The 15,085-nt window shown below is 45.9% G+C and overlaps 1 protein-coding gene across 1 annotated transcript in view; it reads right to left on the bottom strand.

The window, feature by feature from the left end:
* The window catches only part of LOC139260355 (cGMP-dependent protein kinase 1), a 1,295,119-nt gene that overhangs the window by 1,093,567 nt on the left and 186,467 nt on the right, over positions 1–15,085 (bottom strand). The gene's annotated exons all lie outside the window — the stretch shown is intronic.

A 15,085-nucleotide genomic window follows, 5' to 3' on the forward strand; every position in this document is an offset into this window, starting at 1 on the left:
CCTGGATTTTGCGGTCAGTGGCGAAGGAACGGTGCTTGCCGTTCACCATGAAATAAGCTGCCCAGTAAGTTTTAGTGCAGACTTCCTCTTTTCTGAAGTCAGTTTGAATTTGACAGTGGATCTGTGGTGTCCAACAACAGGGAAAGCAGCAAGCAGGCTGATCAACCAATCAGATTGAAGAATCCTCACAGACGGCAAAGCAGGAAGTAAAAAACATGAAATATAAATTACATTTAAATCATTGTACAGAAAGCAAAATAAAGATTTAAACATACACATGGGATTAAGGGAGAAACTTAAATAGAAAAACACAAACTTAAAAAATATATATTAAAAAAAAATCTGCAGCAATTCATTTTCTTTTGTAAAATTAATTTTTCAGAGCCAGAGAGGTTGTTCAGCACCAATTATCACTTACTATGCCATTAAAAATGCAGTCACTCCTGATTGAACAAGGCTTAAATTTTTCATCAGTCTTTAGTGCAATAATAGTGGGTAATTAGTTTAAGTTCACGGGCCCGAAATTCAGTACCGCTAGAAAGCTGGTGTTCCCCCCACCTTTTCGGAGCCATTAGTGCTGAAATGTTTTCGTGGCTGGGCCACCCCATATTCAGCTCCAAAAGTGAACAAATGGGTTCCAGCGCTAATGAACCCTTCCAAAGTGGAATTTTCAGTGGTGTGGCTGTCCTAATTTGAGCGTTATCACCACTGAAAAATTCAGCATGCAGGTAAGGGTTTCTAACGAGCCCAACTGCTCAGGGCTTGCAGCAAGACTCCGAGGCGGGGGAAGGAGATTGGAAGGAGGGCTGGTGTAAGAGGTGCAAGGAGAGCTGACAGGTTCACTGATATGGAGTTGGAGGTGCGGAGGACAGAAGAAGAATACTGTTTCCTGACGTGGGGAGACCTGGCAGACTGCCAGTACATAATGCATGGAGCGAGATCGCAGGGGAGGTGTCAGACACCTCCATATATGTGACAACGCACCCTCCCAGGAGGGTGCTGGCCAGTCTGCACCCGGCCCTTCCAGGGTGGCGATGGGTCGATGCTTCCTAGCTCTGGGACGACAGGGATCCTCCTCCTCCTCCTCCTCAGGTGGTACTGTTGGCTCGACCTCCCCTCATGATGGCCAGCTTGTGCAGCATGCAGCAGACCATGATAATTATGAAGACCCATTGCGGAGAGTACTGCAAGGTGCAGAGCGGTCCAGGCACTGGAATCTTTGCTTAAGGATGCCTATGCACTGCTCGATGATGCGCCTGGTGGCACAATGAGCGTCAGTGTCTGCATGCTCAGGTGTTGTCCTGAGGTTTTGCAGTAGAGTGAGCAGACAAGTGGACAAGGGATATCCCTTGCCCCCAAGCAGCCAACCGCAATCCTGATTCGGGTCGGTGAAGACGGCAGGCACATTGGTCTGGCGCAGAATGAACGAATTATGGCTGCTGCCTCCCTTGCCCGCTGCCTCTCTGCACGGTGCTGATGGCAACGCCTTCTCCTGCTTGCCACCATGTTTCTGAGCAGGTGTACCAGGTGTCTCCCTCCCAACACCCCTCCCATCCTCAGGGTGAACCCTGCCAAGCAGGTCTCTGCAGCCCACACGCCTCCACTAAAGAGTCAGACCTGAAAGTTGTACAATAGTATGTGCAAACTGCTGAGCAGCACTCAGCAGGTTTAATGGAGACAAAACAACTAATAAAACTGTATGAAAAGCTAAATACTGCAGATGATAGAATATGAATTAATAACACTAAAATAAATAAAATTATATGAAACGCTCAATGCTGCAGAGGATTGAATATGATATAAAAACACTAAAATTACTAAAACTATTTCCCTACCAAAGGGCCTCGATCGCGGCAAAAGTCCAGTGGTGTCATGTTCGAGTACCGACTCGAATACCTCGTGGGGACACTGTCTGAAGAAGTCCTACCTTTATGTCGGTAAATTTCTGCCTTGGCCATTTTTCAGCGAACCACACAGTGCAGAGCTCACCGCAGAAAATCTTCCTTTATAGTGGCTTCAACCCGCTGTTTCCAGCAGAAGTGCGCACCACTCAAACCCCCTGAGCTGAATATGGCTCAGGGAGGGAAAATCACCCAACCGCGGCGGCCGATCGATTTTTTCCGATTGGCCACCCAAACCCCGCGGTAGCCGTCTCTTCGGGGGATGGTGAATTCGGTCCCCACATCTTAACTGTGATTTCTGTGCTGATTTCATCGGTGAACCTGTGGAGGAGTAGGTTGTCACTGACTTCTGGATTTAACTGCGCATGTGCGGATGCCACAAGTTGCTGTCAGTATTAGGCGGGAATAAAAGCGCGCGCTGACAGCCTCGCTATTATTAGTACCACAAATATCAGGCCAACCTGCGCTCCGATATTTTTGAACACTGGCTGAACAAACGAGAGAGCATGAATCAAGATTTTGAGAAACTGCATTGGGGGTCATGGTTTAAGAGGTGGAAAGGAAGAGAGATGTTCTGTATCCGCAGGGAGGGGGGGAGGGTGTGCGGGGGCAAGAGGCCCTCCAGATAATGCTCAGGAGGCAGTGGGAAGAGGTAGCTGCAGTGGTCAATGCCAGTATTGCTCCAAGAACCTGGATCCAATGCAGGAAGAAATTTAACAATGTCTCATCACTGCTCAATTCACTACACGCCATCACCCACCTACCAACAACTCTATCAATCAGTACTCAACCCTAAAATTCGTGTGCATTACCTCACCCTCACACACTTAACACCGTTGCAAGCCTCACACCCACAACTCACAGCTTGTACGCACTTGCAGCTATTCAACCACAACAACCACATCATCCAATCATATTGAACGACACTCACTTCCCTCTTTCTAGCAGGAGGAGGTGATGCATAAGTGTGCAGGCAGCAGCAAAGAACTGGAGGAGCACAAGCGCTCCGGCATGTTTTAATCCCCATGAGAAAGGGCATAACTGAGGCCGTGGCCATTGGCGGGGCTGAAGCAACTGATGACAAGGATATCCACATAACTAATCCTCCTTCTCTCATTCCACATCTCCCTCAATCTATTCTGACTTAGAAGCCACAGATGGTGTCAGCATAACCACCACAACCCAACCCTTGTCCATTTTTAATTTCAGATACACAAGAGCTAGAGACTTTCTGGTCAGTGGAGAAAGCGGAAGAAGACAGTGAAGATGAAGAGTCCCTGTAACTCAATCTTGCACTCGCAGCCACCAGCTCAGTTGCTGACGCAGCGCATGTTGAAGAGACTGGGATAGAGGAGGGATCTGCACATGGTGAGCCATCCGACACAAGTGTGCAGGAGTCAGGCTGGGGGGAAAGGATAGGGGAAAGACTAGTTCTGCTGCAGAGGACTCAGATAAGGATTTTTGACGGGCCAGGTTACAGAAGAAAGCTGAAAGGGAGAGTGGCGGTGACACCATGCAGCAAGAACCTGCTTTCCTCTCTCAGGATGACAGCATTTGTCCTCCCGCTCCTGCCATTCTGCCAGTACCCTCACTGTTGCCCGTCACCCAGCCAGCACAGACTGCTGTCGCCCATGCCAAGGTGGTGCAGTCCGATTCTGAGCCTTCTAGGCCCAGAGCTGCTTAAGGTCACCCTCCAAGATCATCTGTAGTCTTCTCAATTGGAGTCAGCAGCCTTTCACCAGCCATGCTGCAGCCACAGGGGCATACCTCATAGGAGCACCAGGAGAGGTAAAGGCACATGGAAGACAGGCATTAAGGAAATGCACAAGGGTGATTAGTTTATTTTTGTATGCATTATGTCCTGATTGAATTTATAAATTTGGAATGAAATGTGCATTTTATGGTGCTTTTTATTTTTGTGTTGTCGGAAAGAGGATGATGTCAGTGATAGAGGAAAGGTAAGGAGTGTGGGACTGTTGGTGAATGGGGAGGTGTGGCTGAGGTTACTGGCATCGCTCATGAATTATTTGATCACATCGAGCCCAGGCAGAAACGAGCTGTCTAAGTTGTATCCTCCCTTCCTGTTCCTTCACTTCCTGCTGCACTTCCTACTCCTCCACTTCCTCCTCCTCCTCCTCCTCCTCTTCCTCGTGGTCCTGCTCCTCAGCTTCTTGCCTGATAGGTGGTGGCAAGGGCTGTTCCCTCATAATGACCAGGTTGTGCAGCATGCAGCATACTACCCCAAATATTGATACCCGCTCAGCCGAGTACTGCAGGGCTCCTCCGGTGTGGTCCAGGCAGCGGAAGCATTGCTTGAAGACGCCAATGGTGTGCTCTATAATGTTCCTCTGGCAGCATGGCTCACACTGTAGGCCTGCTGTGCACGTGTGCATGGGTTCTGGACCGGAGTCATGATCAATGTCAGGAATGAATAACCCTGGTCATTCCATAGCTAATCTTTGCCTTGCTGTGGTGGTTCAATGCAGGCGGCACAGAGGACTGCCACAGAATGAACGAATCGTGACTATTGCCAGGACACCGGACATTCACCTGCATGATGCGATGCTGTGGTCACACACCAGCGGCACATTGAGGCAATGAAATCTCTTTCATTCATGAAAGTGGTGGAGTTCACATGAGGCACATGTGTGGCAATGTGCATGCAGTCAATGGCATCCTGCACCATGGGGAAGACTGCAATCTGTGCAAACCTTCATGCTCACTTCCCCTGCATGTCTCTGGCAAGAGGGAATGAGACAAAGCTGTCTCTCTGTGTGTAGAGAACCTCAATGACCTCCCTTATGCAGCAATGCCCAACAAACTGCGGGATGTTCCTTATATCTCCAGCAACAGCTTGGAAGGCTCCAGATGCATGATCACCTTGACAGACACAAACAATGTGGTCCTGTCCCTGCTTTGAGGCTGCAGTTGTGGCTGCAGCAGTTGGCAGATTTCAGTCACAACCTCTTTAGTGAAGTGAAAACGTCTCAAGCATTGGTCCTCGCTGAAAGTTGATGCAAGAGAATTGCTCCCTAAAGGCCTTCCGTGGATATGGACTCCTGCTGAGAGGCCTTCTGCGCCTCCTTCTCCCTCCCTCTTTTAGCAGCTTGTTCTGCTCTGCGTGGCCTCTCTTAATTCTCCCAGTCATGTTCAATTCCTAGAGGAAGGCCTATGAGCCCAACCCTATGGAGCCGGGTTTGATGAAAGCTAAGTCCCGCCCAAGTACTGTACAAAGGACCGCTAAGACCCTGACGGTACTTTGGGCGGAAGTCTCATGATAAAATGTGGGAAAGATCGCCCGGCAGCAAAAATGTATCTTGCACGCCAATTCTGGGCGACAGCGGGTGGTAGCTCCCATTCTAGGCGGCAAATGCAATCTTCGGCAAAGTACCGCCAAGGATTGAGTCAGGCCCAGGGAGGGGGGAACGGATAAAATAAAACATTTTCACAACAAACAAAAAAACCCCCACCAGAAATCCTTCAGGGGACCCCATGCACCCAAATCCCTGCAAAACAAATAAAGAAAAGACATGGACTCACCATTTTTTGCAGGTCTTCATACTTGTCATTGAGGTAAGACCTGCCTCCACACGACGGTCTTTTCCCGTGCTGGAGCGGAGGAACGCCTGGACCAAACTGGGGATGCAGCGGGCGGGTGGACACTTGTGGGTGTTGCTTGCACGTCGACCCACGCCAGCGGACGGTACCCAGTGGGCATCTTTCCCCACTAAACCCGCTCGGCAGGGAGAGCGCCCAGAAACCAGCGCGACCGCTGAGTAAACTCAACGGCAGCGGACGGTAAGTCCACCAATTTTCGGGCCCTATATCTGGAAGCAACCTGTCCCTGTAAACTATTGAAACTTTAGGCAACTATAGGAATGCTTCAAAAATGCGTACAATTGCATCAGCAGCCAGAAGAAATAATCCAGCAACTAACCTGTAAGTAATTTATGATCCCTTTAAACAGTACTGATGTTGGTGGTGGGGGGGGGGGGCTTCTTCATGCTGCTTAATGTCGTGTGCAGCTTTGCTAGGTTAAAATTGCGTTGGCTAGAGCATGGCATTTTGAAAATGGCTGTGCTGGCATCAAATCAGTGTTGCACACTGATTGATGTCATAGTCTGCCTGCTCTGCATGCTGCCGGCGGTCATTAAATCCACGCGCAAACCTATTGACCAAGATGGCGTCCCATCGAAACTGTGCACATGCATCTCGGAAGCCGTTTTTAAGTGCTAGGTGGCTGCATAGCGCCTGACAAATGGGCTATATATCCCCCCGTAAATCATTGGGGCCAGTGAACAGGCATAATCACCCGCCAGGGGCCTAGATTTTGGACCAGAACCTGATTCCACCAGATTTCCATCCCATTTAACCTCATTCTGGAGGCAACAAAAGGTCAATCATCCTTCATAGGGGTGTCTCTGCAAAGTTCCCAGGCTACCCTGGGAACGACATCCTTTATGCCATTCTAAGGCCTCATCTGAACCCTCAGCAGCTTAGAGCCGGCACGAGTTCCATTAAGGCCCAGGAAAAGTCCCATAAAATGACTGGAGGCAAAGATAATCAATCCCCGGGGGGATCAATTACTGGCAAACATTACATCCCCAAGGGAGCAGGAGGCAAAATTGGCTTTCCAGCCATTCCCAGACCTCTGGTCCACCACTGGGGTGCCATGGAACGTATTTCTGATGCATTGTCATGCTGACCTCATTGGACAATGCCTGCCCTGACTTTGATGAATGACCCATGCCCACAATTGAGAGCGGGGTCAACATCTTCCAACATGGGAAGCCTGGGAATCTGCTCTACTGCACTTCTGTTGGTGGAGCAGGAATCCGAGAATTTCAAGGCCTAATTCCATCAGTTTAAGTGTTGCGTTATCTAATGTTCCATAACTTATTAATGCAGCACAAGGATATTTGGCAGTAATGTGATTATTTATGTTACTACATACAGCAACATAATGTAGCAATTGTCCTAAATAATTAATTTAAAATGACCGTAGACTAGCATTGTTCACATCATAGATTGTTGTACACAGTTGCAGCCAAAGAACTAACGATCATTTCTACTGGGATGTATCCTTCCTATCAATATTTTAAATCATTTTCTCATCTATGTATTATTATTTTATTTTTCTTCTTTACTAATGGGATCCAGAAAAGTAGCTTAAAATCAAAACATTGCATACGTGTTTTGACACGATTATGCTTCGTACAAAGGGCCAGAGTTTCCTGGCAAGTTTCAGTTTAACTTCGACGTAAAGAGCTGAGCTGCGCGTTTTGAACAAGTGTAAATTTATGACCAAATTTTTAGATGCAGGGGGACCAGGAGTCACTCTTACTGGTGTTTTGTAACAATTGTTTTCTGTTTTATTTCTCCTTACTGAGTGAGACCTGCACAGTATTTTCTATATTTTGAATGCTTTTTTATGACTTCAGAATGTGTTGCATAAAAAAAGAGAAAAGCTGCCACAATTGCATTTTCTTAAACATGCTGTGCTTAATGTGCGTGAATGAACATAGAAACATAGAAACATAGAAAGTAGGTGCAGGAGCAGGCCATTCGACCCCTCGAGCCTGATCATGGCTGATCATTCAACCTCACTACCCCTTTCCTGCTTTCTCTCCATACCCCTTGATCCCTTTGGCCGTACGAACTGGCCTCAACAACTTTCTGCAGTGGAGAATTCCACAGGTTAACCACTCTCTGAGTGAAGAAGTTTCTCCTCATCTCAATCCTAAATGGCTTACCCCTTATTCTTAGACTGTAACCTCTGGTTCTGGAATTCCCTAGCAACGGGAACATTCTTCCTGCCTCTAACCTGTCCAATCCCGTCAGAATTTTATATGTTTCTATGAGATCCCCTCTCATTCTTCTAAACTCCAGTGGATACAAGCCCAGTTGATCCAGTCTCTCCTCATATGTCAGTCCTGCAATTCCGGGAATCAGTCTGGTGAACCTTCGCTGCACTCCCTCAATAGCAAGAATATCCTTCCTCAGATTAGCAGACCAAAACTGAACACAATATTCCAGGTGTGACCTCACCAAGGCTCTGTACAACTGCAGTAAGACCTCCCTGCTCCTATACTCAAATCCTCTAGCTATGAAGGTCAACATGCCATTTGCCTTCTTCACCGCCTGCTGCACCTGCATGCCAAACTTCAATGATTGATGTACAATGGCACCCAGGTCCCATTGTATCTCCCCTTTTCCTAATCTGATGGTTTGATGGCTTGAAACTTTAGTTTTCAAAACATCAATAAGATTTCCACTTGTTTTATGTTGGTTGTTTTGTGTTCTGGCATTTGCTAATAAGACTGTCAGGAAATTTCGGTGTAAGTTGCTATTGGTAAGATCAGTGTAAAATTTGGGGTCATTTCTGCAAAAGCGAGATCAAGGAAATTCTGGCCCATTTATATTTTATTGAAACTCTGATCAAGTATGTTCAACCTTGGAGGGCATGGCAGTGCAGCACTAATAGTCCTGACTTCCAACTGAGATGGCGAGGGAAGATTTTCCAAGTCCTCAATGATAGCAAGGTGCCCGGCCCATGGGCAGCGCCTGTGATAACAGATGGCAAGGTACCTCACCAGAGGAGAAGACTCAGAAAATCGAGCCAGTGATGTCCAAAACCTAACTCTGCAAGTCAAAATTTAAACAAGTTTCATTAGTTATTGCAAGGCCAGCCAGGTAGGGTGAAGAAGAAAAGAAGCACTGTTCACTTTCAATCCCAGGTAGCAGCAACTTGGAAATATTCGTGTTAGGAATGTTCCTACTGACAATAATGGTGCCTCTCACCAGACATCAGTGAAGGAAATTTGTATCTCCAAGCTTAAGAAGATTTGGGAGCTCCGTTTCACACACATAATTTCAATTATGTTCTGCTGTCACAACAGTTTCTCTTCAAGGCCATTATCGTTAATCATTCTTTCTCTAGTACAACACCAACTGCTGTTGCTCAGTTCCACTGGTTAACGTTCTCTAAAATTTTTGATACTATCTCCATGGCAACTAGCAAGATTATGAGAGATTTCCAGGAATTTGGCCTGGATACCAAGTGCCTTCAGTAACTGTCCTCATTATACTGTTTGAAAAAAATTCAGAATTTATAATGTTCTCCACTCGCACAGTAATCACACTCGGAAATGTGGCACAACTTGTTGCATTCAGATCATTTGAAATAGAACCATGCAAAGCTTGATGTGTGTCATTAGTTTGTCATTAACTTTAATCCATTAACACAGCTACCAGATTCATTATGAACTGATTTTTATATTTAAATCTAAATTGAATGCTGGAAATCTGAAATAAAAATGGAAGAAGATGCTGGAAACACTCCAGCAGGTGGAGGCAGCATCTGTGGAGAGAGAAACAAAAGTTAACGTTTCAGGTCGATGAACTTTCAAAAGGTCGTCGACTTGAACCGCTAACTGTTTCTCTCTCCACGGGTACTGCCCGACAGTGTTTCCAGCATTTCCTGCTTTTTATATCATATTTAATTATTGGTTATCAGCATATCAGCATATCCTTTTATTCCTACAAAATTCAATCGTATATCACATTCAGGACACCCAACGGTATTGGCAATTCTCCTGATATCTGCAGGAGGATGTTATTATTATGGTCAAGCAAAGTAAAGAAGGTTCTCAACTCCAAAGCTGAACAGAATAAGCTACAATTGGATTTGAATATACTTGGGAACTGCACAGACAGCTGGCAATTGAAATTTAATGGATAGAAATGCAAAGTGCATCACATGGGGACAAGACATTCCGAAAGGGACTATTACTTAAATGGAAAGAAAATAATGCACGTAGAAAATGAACGACATCTGAGGGTCCTGATTGAAAATAAATTGAAGCTATTGCAATAATGCTCAGTGGCAGTGAGTAAAGCAAAGCAGCTGTTGGGATAAAAGATCGATATTCAGCCAAAATTGTAAGGTAATCCGGCCACTTTGTAAATCATTGGCGAGACCGCACTTCGAGCACTGTGTGCAGTTCTGGTCACCACAGTACAGAAAGGATATTGCAGCTATTGAAAGGATACAGAAGAGAGCAAGCGGAATGATTGAGGGGCATGGAGTGATAGGATTGCGAGAAGCGATTATGTAAACTGGACATGTTCTCACTGGAAAAGAGAAGGTTGAGAGGTGATATGACGCAGGTTAACGGTGAAATTGATATGTCACTCGGGTCCCATATTTATTTTAGTCAAGGTTCGTGATTGTACACACACAGAAGTGTTCTCAGTGTTGCTTTCATCTGCCGAGCTGGTAAAGCAAGATTCTATCTATATTACCCAATGTTACTCTTTACCCTCCCGTCTCTGTAGAAATATCGTTTCACTGAAGACTGTAATGATTGTCATGAGAATTGACACTTATGTCCTTCAGTGAAAGGGAATCCCCTAAAGCACTGTGTTTGTTCCATCTGATAGAAAGTGCAGCCACCTCAGGAGGATCCAAGCATCTATTATCACAATGGTTTTCGTACAGAGTAAAATATCAGTGATAGCTGTTAAATACGCTTTCCTAAATAATGCCGATGGTGCATTTACACAAGTTTAGCATCAATGCAAAGTGATTTCCACTCTGCACCAATGTTAAACTTGTGTATTGTAAACCCAACTGATTTTGGATCAAAGCAGAGTGAGACTCCCTCTGCCAGGGATTTAGGCTGCACTTATATAACTAGCAACAAGACTGCAGTTGCAATATAAATATACCCCCGAAGTCCACATTTAATGGGGGTTCCACAAAGAAGCATATAGGATAGGACCACATCTAGGACAGCCGCACTTTCATTTTTTCCTGCCCAGCTTGTAGTAAAGTCCACCCCCATCTTGAACGGGATCTGCACCTGGTGCACCTGATTTCATCATCTGATAGAAAGATATTCTCCCAACTGCTACAAGTTGATCTGATAAAGGATTTTGAACAACTTTCAAGCACCTCATAAGATACAGCTATTCAGTGGCTAACAGAGCTGTTTTCTTGGGTTGTTCGCAGTACCAAAGATACCACAGGCCTGGCAAAACACCACAGGCCTTGCAAAAACACCACAGGCCTGGCAAAAGTACCACAGGCCTGGCAAAAGTACCACAGGCCTTGCAAAAAGGCACCACAGGCCTTGCAAAAAGGCACCACAGGCCTGGCAAAGGCACCACAGGCCTGGAAAAAAAGCTGCAGGCCTGGAAAAAACACCTCACGCCCTGGCAAAGACACCATAGGATTGTTAAAAACACGACAAGCCTGGCAAAAGTACCACAGGCCTGGCAAAAGTACCACAGGCCTGGCAAAGACACCACAGGCCTGGCAAATACACCGCAGGCCTGGAAAAAGTATCTTAGGCCTAGAAAAAGCACCACAGGCCTGGCAAAGACACCAGTGGCCTGGGAAAGATACCAGAGGCCTAGGAAAGGCACCATAGGCCTGGAAAAAGTACCACAGGCCTGAAAAAAATACCCCAGTCCTGGAAAAAATATCATAGGCCTGGCAAAAACACGAGACCTTGAGAAGACACCAGAGGCCTGGCTAAGGCAATACAGGCCTGGGAAAGACACTACAGGCCTGGTAAAATCAGATATAAAAATTGTGGATGTTAATTTCAGAAGTTTTGCACCAATGATAATATTTATTGTGTCGTTTTGCTCCTAAATACAACTCCACACTTTTATATTTGTTTATTCGCAGCATTTAACATTTATTTTTCTATGCTTTTTTTTTTACAATGGTCCCATCTTTATTACCTGGCTGATGCAAGGGGCAGATAAACTGTAGTGCATGTAGGCACCTTTAGTAATGATTCCACGAGGCAGGGTATGGTACTTAAACTGTGCAGACCTGCAGTCCTTTATTAGCAGTTCCTGAATGCTGACAACAAGCTGTTAATCCTTTTTATGCTGGGTTACCAGCCATGTGCAGGCAATCCCTGGGTCTCCAGCAACAGCACCCTCTAGTGTACCGATAAGGTGTGTACAGTACAAGAGTACATTCAATGTTGCATGACAATGTTACAGACATCACACAGTGAACAGGCATGCCTACACAACATAACCTGTTCACCAAACTCTAGCAACTCCATTAGCGGCCCAGAGAAGTCTTGAAAAAGCAACCGATGTGCTGATTTCCCTCCTTCTGATCAAGTATCTAGATTTCATCCAGTCCCTCCTCTGAAGGCATGGTGGAGATTAGAACATTCCAATTTTGAGACACTGTAGGTGCAAGCTCATACGCCAATAAACTGGGGCAATAGTATGCTGTGGCCCCTTGCATTGTATTTAGTTTCCAAAACTGAGATCTGTGCAACTCCAGTGTATTTGTAAGCATGTTGCCACACAAGAAAGAAGCTATCAACGCCAACAATCCTTGAGAAGCCATTTTCAAAATGCTAATCACTTGCAAACCATTCCAGGTGTTGCAAATCTGGCACAAACATAAGAAAAAATGTAGAAAGATATATATTAAACTCAAGTTAAAAATTTCCTCCTTAACAGGCAATATGAAAAGGAAAATGGGATTGGAATTTGGTTGGAATCCAGGACTGCCTTCTTTCAGGTTTAATTTTCAAGTCCCAGTTGTTGGGCCAAATGTGTCACTGCATCATAGCACAGTGTTTGGAAAATGTGAAAAATTGTAGAGCAATTTTTCAAATGAATTATATTCCTGTCGAGAGTGCACAGGAACAACTGAGCCGAAAATACTCGGGCGTTTTGATGTACTCCTACCATCATTTCAACAAAAATATGACAGAATGGTGGGAAAATTGGCCATGACCCAGATATTCTGGGTCCGGGCCTAGCGCCTAAGAATCCAGGATGGCCTTGTGGGGGTGGAGCCTCTGGCCACTCTTACAAGGCCATTGCCGTAAGGATGCGGGGCCTCCCTATGTCGTGAGTTCCCATGCCTACAGTGGGACCCAGTTAATGGTCGGCATGGCCACACTTGATGGGACCGGTAATCCCGGCCAATCAAAGGGCGGAGGTGGGAACCACTGTTTCGTTTCTTGGTTAAAGCAGCCCCTTTTATAAGGATGTAGCTGAAATGTCAGGTCCCACGGATGTGCCCCGAGTGGTACAGGTGCTGCCCAATGGTGGTAGACAACTCCCCACGAGGTGTACTGAGGTCAGCAGCAGAGTTTTAGGGCAGCCATACCTCCGTACTTACACCAAGATGTACCGGCTGACGGATTTCCGGGACCAGTGCTTTTATGAACAGGGAGAAGATCGTAGGCAATGACATTATCAAGGGGAACAACCTTCTCCGGCTATCATGTGAAATGAAATGATAAATTCATTTGTAAAGAACAGGTTTATGATGTTATCGCACACATTGCAGAGAAAATAATTCCCCAAAGACCGGAGCCTACGACTGCTGCCAAGTTAACCACTTCTGTAATCACACTGGACGACGGTGGCAATCCTGAATTGGAACTGATGCAGAAAGCAGCAAAGCTGTTGAGGAGAAATTGGACTTCTCTCCCAGGACTTGCTCACATGTCACATCTTAAAAGATCTTGCAGCCTTTTGTCATGATAACCCATGGATGGTGAGAGAGGAATGTTAATTTCCAAATATTTTTCATTTAAATCTGTTAAGCAAGTTACAGGGAAAATGGGGCAATTGGGTTTGGATTGGGACTGAACGGCAAAGAAAATATAAATCTTTGAGAAGCCACGAGAGGGTTGGTAGGTTAGCATGCTGAATGACATTACACTATAGTACTGTATTTGAATACTGTTTCATAAAATATTGTTTTCGTTTCTAACTCTTAACACTGTCATTATAGGGCCATTTTTGATATAGAACAGTTGGATACGCATCACATGTTCTGACGCCCGAGCAGGAGACATGGGGCCCAAGTGATGAGAAAATTCTTTCTCATATATAACCTAATGTAACATATGCATTAAGACAATGCTGCAAAATCAATAAGTAATTGAGAGAAACAGCTCTATTGTCTGCAGCCTCTTCACTATAACATTAGCCCCCAGTGAGCAGTCATCTAAGCACTCATAGTCAAAGCTCTTTCACCATCAACTCACTGCAAGGTGAAGCTGGCAGTATAACTAAGTTCTGTCAGCAGCACGTTGCATGGTACAGCATCGGTACCAAAATGGTGGCCTCCAAGGAGTGGTCATCACATTTCTTAATACTTTTATGTTTGTTGAATTAATAGCATGCTTTTTTTTTTGCTGTATATTAATAAAGCACACTCTGCAATGAAAATACCTTTGGGTAGCTGACATGATTTTTCAAAAGTCAGAACAAGGAGTCACTGGGAGTATGTCAATATTTCCAGGAGGTCCTCCCTCAAAAATTGCTTGAAAAGCACTGCAGTGCAGATACTGGCCTAAAATTAGTGGGGCCGAAATTCAGGTACACCAGAAAGCTGGCGCACCTATGAGTTTTTGACCGGTACTTACCACTGGAACTCCTGATATGGTAAGTAGATCTATTTTCAAGACTTTGAAATTTTTTCAAAGTCATGCAGGAAATGGATCACAATGGGGGCGGGCCTCAGATTCAAAGCCAGGCTGACTGGCTCAAGATGGGTCGGACGGGATCTCTGCCGTTGTCAATAAGCAGTGCAGTTGTGGCGACGTCACAGCGCGTGTGTGCGCCACCATGCTCTCTCCCCTCTGTTAAAGGCGAGAGATTCGATCATTTGACCACTGGGCCACCAGGGAGGGTTTCAGCCGGGCCAGCTTACCAGCTGGTGCCCGTTGGCGGCCCGACCGAACCTGGGGACAGTATTTTGCCGACCGATCCAGAGATGGTGCACCGGCAGAAAAAACCTGTCGGGGGCACCGCGTGGCGGGGGATCGACAGATGGAGCTGAATATCGATGGGTAATTTTTTTTTTTTTGCTGTTTTATTGTTATCGTTGGCGGTGCAACCACTTGGGCGGGACAGGGTCCAGGCTGAGAAATCCCAAATCTGAATTTAGCTCGGGTCGGCCTGTTGACCCCAAAGTGGCAGCCATTCGATTTTTAGGAATGGCCGCCGCAAACGGGCATTAACGGGTGTCTTTGAGATGCTGAATTTTGGCCCCAGTATCTCAAACTGTCGCCTTACAGTGACACACCAGACCCATGCAGTATTGTGGAACTCGCCACCAAAAGGGGTCGTTGCGGGGAATAGCACAGCTGCATTTTAGGGGAAGCTAGATAAACACATGA

The sequence above is a fragment of the Pristiophorus japonicus genome, chromosome 3, assembly GCF_044704955.1.
Source record: "Pristiophorus japonicus isolate sPriJap1 chromosome 3, sPriJap1.hap1, whole genome shotgun sequence".
NCBI classification, from domain to species: domain Eukaryota; kingdom Metazoa; phylum Chordata; class Chondrichthyes; family Pristiophoridae; genus Pristiophorus; species Pristiophorus japonicus.